Raw genomic sequence first — 6608 nt, forward strand, 5'->3', positions numbered from 1 at the left:
CCGAAGCCGCCAAGAACTATGTACGTCACAGCGGTTGGGTTGTGCGGGATAACGTGCCTGTCAGTACGGTGTACTGGCGAAGAACAAGGGCACGCGGAGATCATGAGAGCTTTGTCCCAGATTCGGAGAAAGAGATGCTGTGGACCACAATGCTCGAGACATTCACCCTTCCTGCGGGTACAGAGGACAAAGTGAAAAGGTGGACTCTGAAGAAAATGGCAGAACAGTTTCAGAGCTTCAAGGGAGATCTGTACCAGAAGTATATACTGAAGGGGCAGACACCGAACTTCGACACATTCCCAAAGCTAAGGGATCACTGGGACGAGTTCGTTGCATATAAGACAGGTGAACAAGGGAAGGCGATGATGGAAAGAAACAAAGAAAATGCCGCCAAGAAGAAGTACCATCACCACTTGGGGTCAGGAGGCTATAGCGTCGCGATGCCGAAGTGGGAGCAGATGGAGGCTAGCTTGATTGACAGGGGTATCGAACCGGCAACAGCCAATTGGCCGGAACGATCGAAGTTCTGGTACTATGCTCACGGTGGAACGCTCAACCCAGCTGATGGCTCACTGGTCTTCGGCTATCAGATACAAGAGGCTGCGCGACGACTAACAGATGCAGTGGAAGCCTCCTCTCAGGGCACGTTCCGACCAGACAGAGATAGGGACGAGCTGACACTCGCCCTGCAGACTCCAGAGCATCCAGGACGAACTCGAGGGAAAGGGGTGATTCCTTGGAAGATTGGTTTCAAGGAGGACATCCACACGTACAGGAGTCGGATGAGGAGCAAGAGAGATACCGAGGCGAAGATTGCAGACCTAGAGTTCCGGGTATCGAGCTACGAACTCAACATGCAAGAGGAGGTGGCAAGGAAGGTTGATGAACGTATGGCCGCACATCGGTCCCATGATCCCCAGCCGACCATTCCTCCTGCAATGGTGAGCCCGTCAGGAAACCGTAGCAGCTGCGCCTCAACGGGGCAGGTAGGATCACAGAGCATGGACGCCATGCAAACACAGGACGAATCGACCTGTCCCGTTGATGACATCACTCAGCGGACACCATGTGAGCTGCATATTACTTTCAAGAACTTATCAATAAAGGTAAGATTTAGCCATTCCGCTAGTTGCTGCTTATATATGTTGATTACTAATAAATAATCTCTCACAACATGAAGGTGGCGTCGGGCATGGCCATCCCAACGGACCCTTCAGGTACTTACCACTGCAGGACGATTCCAGCAGGATACTCCAAGGTCGAAGTTGAGTTGGTCGAAGGCGCGTACGAGGACCTCGAGCTGGATTACCCTGGAGGAGACGGTGAGACGCATCTACGAGACACATGCCATGCCATTATTCTATGGCGCAGGCGGTACATCATCCTTCCTGGGCGACAAGCGGCGTCTCGTGCACCATCTCCTCCGGCTCCGCCATCTCCTCCTCAGGATCCTGCACCGTCTCCTCCTCATGCTCCGCCAGCACCGTCTCCACCTCAGGCTCCAGCATCGACTCCTCAGGATCCTGCACCGACTCCTCCTCGTGCTCCTACACCTACTCCCCCGCAAGCTCCTCTTCCGGCACCTTCAAAGTCAAGGGCCCCCCCCAGCTCCACCGCTTGCCCACACAAGGGCAACAAAGAAGGCGAAAGTTGACGCCGCCAAGAACAAGGACCCGGGGTACGATTGCACGCAAGAGGAGCTTGACGCTTACGTTGCATCAGAAGTCAAGAGACAATTCAAGCCTCGAAGTCCAGAAAAGAAGATTCCTATAGACCCCAGTGTCAGGAACTTCTTCAGGGGTATGTCTGCATCTGTCAAGGAGGCCATCAAGCTATCGGACTATGAGCGAACGCTGAAGAAAGCATCTTCTGGAAAGTCCAAACCAGTCCCTCAGCTTGGAGAGCAACCAAACCAGGAGATCGAGCCGTTGGTGACCGGTAAAGAAATGACGATAGAACAATTTATTACTGACACCGGTCTAACTACGGATCAATTGCTAGGAGTCGCACCAATCGAAAAGGCGGAAGTGAAATACATGTACGAACTCGGTAAACCGCTTGTCAAGTCTGAGCTGCTGCAGTCCCTACCCACACAAATGTACAAGTTCCATCAGCTGTACATGGAGATGAGCGCCACCGGTAGAGAGATGATCGGAGCGAGGATCAGGGACACGGACTTCTTGCAAGGAGATGACATTCTCTGGATCAATTTCAGGGGAATCTATGAACTATACCAGCTGGACGCCCTCGACGTCTCTATTATGAGTTGCTGGATTTTGTAAGTATATCGTTCAGTTAGATTTCTTACTATACGTCTCCTTTAATTAATTAGGTCCTTGTATATAAGTAGACCATAGAAAATAATATACCCCCTTTTATCGTTGTAGAATGGAGATTCAAAGGGCCCGACGGCGGAGGGTTTTCGATACTGGATTCATCGACCCTCGGAAAGTAAACGTCGCAATGCTCGACCAATATCCACAAGAAACAGAGGACAATCTCGTCCATCTCCTGAAGGCGCAGCATTACAAGACGTTCATACTGTTGCCATACAACACAGAGTTAGTTTAATTTTACTGTCTTCCTACATACCAAATTTCATTCCCGTACGAACTTGCTAAGTGTTTCATATGTAATGCATCCCACGCACATTGCAGATTCCACTGGGTGCTTTTACTCATCGACCTGGAGGCCTGCACCGTCAACGTATATGACTCAATGGATAAAAAAGAGTCTACGTTTGACAAGGTTTTCGAACTTATAGACAGGTACCGTCATAAGTTCCTTTGTTAATTAAGAAAAATCTTGTTAAGTTAATTGCTACTACGAATCATAGCTTTAAACTCCATGTAGGGCTTGGTATCGGTTCCGTCATTTGGTCCGCGGCAAATGGAGAGAAAGACTTAGGCGGAAGTTCAAATTTCCTGTGAGTACACATGCTCTACATTTATATTTCTCCGATTCAAATACATACAAGTGTATATTAATTAGATCTCTCGTTGTTTGTCATTTATTTGTAGTGCGCAAAGCAAAAGCAGGGAACTAACTTGTGCGGCTATTACATGTGCGAGTATTGCCACTGCCTTGCAGACCAAATCATCACCACAAGAGAGCTCGATGTACGTACAAATAAATTCAAATTTTCATTACGTAGCGATTTCTTGTTTAATTACTAATTAATTTCATACATTCATATAGTTTATTCGCATGAGGGATAACCTGACCACACACAAGGAATTTATCGCGGCGGTTCAAGAACAACTCATGGGATTCATCAACGAAGAAATCCTTGATCCCAAGGGTGAATTCTACTACGACGGAAACACAATTCACCGGTCCTTAGCTTCTGAGCTAGCAGCGAGTACTACTACGTCGAAATCGTAGCTAGCTAGGACATATAATGGATTGTAATTAATACATGACTACATATGTTTCTATATGCATGTGTACACATTTTCTATAATGTAAATATATTTTGTTCATATATATATCTATATACATATGCATTTGCATAACATATATATGTATAAATACATATATATATGTATGCATATATATGTATTGAAACATATATATGCATGGTTTATATATATATATATATATATAAACCATGCAGCAACAGGGGCATGCAAAAAAAAAAAGGTCACGATCTTTAGTCCCGGTTGGTAACACCAACCGGGACTAAAGATTGCTCAGCCTTTCACCCGAGACTAAAGATAGCGATCTTTAGTCCCGGTTGGTACTCCCGGTTTGGAAACCGGGACTAAAGGGGGGTTAGGAACCGGGACTACAAAGGGTTTCTCCACCAGTGATATATATATATATATATATATATATATATATATATATATATATATATATATATATATATATATATATATATATATATATATATATATATACGTACACATATATATATATATATACGTATATATATATACGTATATACATATATATATATATACATATATATATATATATATACATATATATATGTATGGTTGTTTTGTACTCCCGGGAGTACATACACCCTCCCCTGACAGTGGATCATCCAATAGGATCCAATTTACCGGATTGAACAAAAAAATGATTAATAAATAAATGATGTAATTAACAATCGGGGATGCATGCATGCAACTAATAATTTGAAAATTAGTCTGCCTGTTGCATGCAAAGTAGTTACGTTTGCATTACACCTTTTTTTACTTCATAATATTCGGTATATATGTACCACGACCAACGTTGAAAATGCCTTTTCTTTTTTAGTATCCGGTATATACTGTGTGTTTATGTGTATGATTTAGTATGTACACCGTATTACATTTTTTGTTGTTGGACTGTATGCATTTTTTTAATATCCAGTATGTATATACTTGATCTTTTTTAGTATGGCATATACTTTTTTATGTTAGTAACAGTATATACCTTTTTAAATTAGGAGAGCAGTATATACTTTTTTTAATCCGGTATATACTGGACTAGATCATGTACTGGTTGGTTGTAGGACTACGTACCGCTTTAATTTCTTTGTAGGATTCACTATATATTAGACCAAATACTGTTTTTTTAGGTACGATAGCTCTTCCTTTTTTCAGGGAGAGTAGTAGTCTTTAAGTAGCAGTGCATGCTATTTTATTTTAGTAAGTCAGTAGGAGTACATACTGTTTTTAAACTTAGTTGAAGTATATACTTGTTTTAACTTAGTATAAGTATATAACTTCTTTTAATTAGTACCAGTATATGCTACATACTTTTCAATTACTAGTATATACTTTTTATGAGTATATACTGTTCTTAAACTTAATTAGTAGCCGTACATATGTTTTTATAGTAAGTTAATTAGTAGGAGTGCACACTGTTTTTAAACTTAGTAGCAGTATATACCTTTTTTAACTTAGTAACAGTACATACCTATTTTTCAACTTAGTACCAGTATATAGTTTTTGATGAATATATTTTTTGAACAAACATAAAGATGTTTGATAAGGAAAAAAATCAAAACAACTTATAATATGAAATGAAGGGAGTAGTATAGGTATTTTTTTTCCACGTAATAGTACGTACCATTTTTGTCTTATAGAATAGAACAATACGTAAATTTAGTATGTGTAGGGTTGCTAATTTTGAATAAACTGTATCAGTCAATGATTGATAAAGAAGTGTCGTCAATCATTGGCAAAGTATCGGGTTGCTGCATTCTGAATAAAGCTAAATGAATGAAATACGCTAGAAGTGCACTGAATTCTGAATAGACAATTCTACATGCAGGCTAACAAATCGGTTAGCATCGATGGGATCACGCCAAACACGCGCCGGAGAGGGAAACGAGTATTAATGTGCCAGCTTGCTGGATCAACGGAATCACGGACTCAGCGCCGTCGCCAGACGACCATACATGCTGGAGTGTTCTGTTGTCAGCACCATCTATGCCCACGATAGATGTGTCTCGCATCTGCATGCACCAAACAAATGCATTCATCATAGGCTTAATCATTCTATATATCAACGTCATACTTCATGTCTGCATCCTCGTCTGCAAACAATAACAGAGATATACCCAATAGAAAAAGGAAGATTATGTATTATCATTCTACAGGAAAAAATTAATCAAACAAAACTGGAAGAAGAAAGAAAGGGCTTGCCTTGATCGTTGCACGGGCGCTAAGGTCACCGGCGCTAGTTTCGATCGGTCAGCCAAGGTGAAGCCACCGCCCCCTCCGCGTAGACAGCGTCACCGCACGGGCAGACGGCTAGATAGGAAGAGCCGATGGATCGATGCCGTGATACCGTCGCCACAAGGGTCGGCACCGCCTGGGAACGCCATGTTGCTGCAGATGAATATTGTCGCCACATCCCAGCAAATCACCGATGGATGTTGCCGCCGGCGTGGTTGCTCGATCCCCAATGGATCGTGCTGTACCTCCGCTTCGAGTCGCCAGTAGCTAGCGCTCGATCCGAATACAGCGGAGAGAGCGAGCTGTTACCATCGCGGATGGGATGGGAACCAAGGGATTTATACGACCTGTTCAGAACCGATTAGTGCGGGATAATTAAACATTAGGAGAATATTCTTTAAAAAAATGGAAACGGGTCCGGTGAGTGCATCCGCTAACATGGTTGATCGTGGGTGGCTACTGATCAACGGTGGATGGGAGCAGGTGTACGTACTCCTGGGAATATAGAACCATTTTCATATATATATATATATACACACACGTACGAGTTGAACATAGCTCAACTGGTTAATTAGATTCATTGTGGTGGAACCTCATCACTTGGACAACCGGCTTCAAGCTCTAAAAAATTGGGCGGATGCTTGCATTCATCTAATTGTCTTCGTTGGTGCTTATAAAGATATTATGTGTATATGTTTACAGTGGTGAGTGTGCGTATTTTATGTGTATACCGTATTTGGGGGAAAACACCACGTATATTTCTATATGGCCATAAGTAAAAATTTATTTATTGAATGTAACTTCTTATTTAATTTAGCTCATACAGTTTGCGCAGATAATTTAATTTGGTTTGGTGAAAGCTGACGTCTGTGACACTTTTGTCTATGCATATATGGTTGGCACTCAGCTGTGCTGTTAAGAGTTAAAAAGTGG

At 42.4% G+C, this 6608-nt stretch overlaps 1 long non-coding RNA gene across 1 annotated transcript; it reads right to left on the reverse strand.

Annotated features, from left to right (window-relative positions):
• Window positions 1–5145: 5145 nt before the first annotated feature.
• On the reverse strand, window positions 5146–5979 carry LOC136354209 (uncharacterized). Its single transcript, XR_010737905.1, has 2 exons — window positions 5643–5979; window positions 5146–5452 (listed from the first exon to the last, which is right to left on the reverse strand). It is a non-coding gene; the product is annotated as an uncharacterized lncRNA (long non-coding RNA).
• Between the last annotated feature and the right edge of the window lie 629 nt (window positions 5980–6608).

This window comes from Oryza sativa, chromosome 1 (assembly GCF_034140825.1).
Source record: "Oryza sativa Japonica Group chromosome 1, ASM3414082v1".
Taxonomy (NCBI): Eukaryota; Viridiplantae; Streptophyta; class Magnoliopsida; order Poales; family Poaceae; genus Oryza; species Oryza sativa.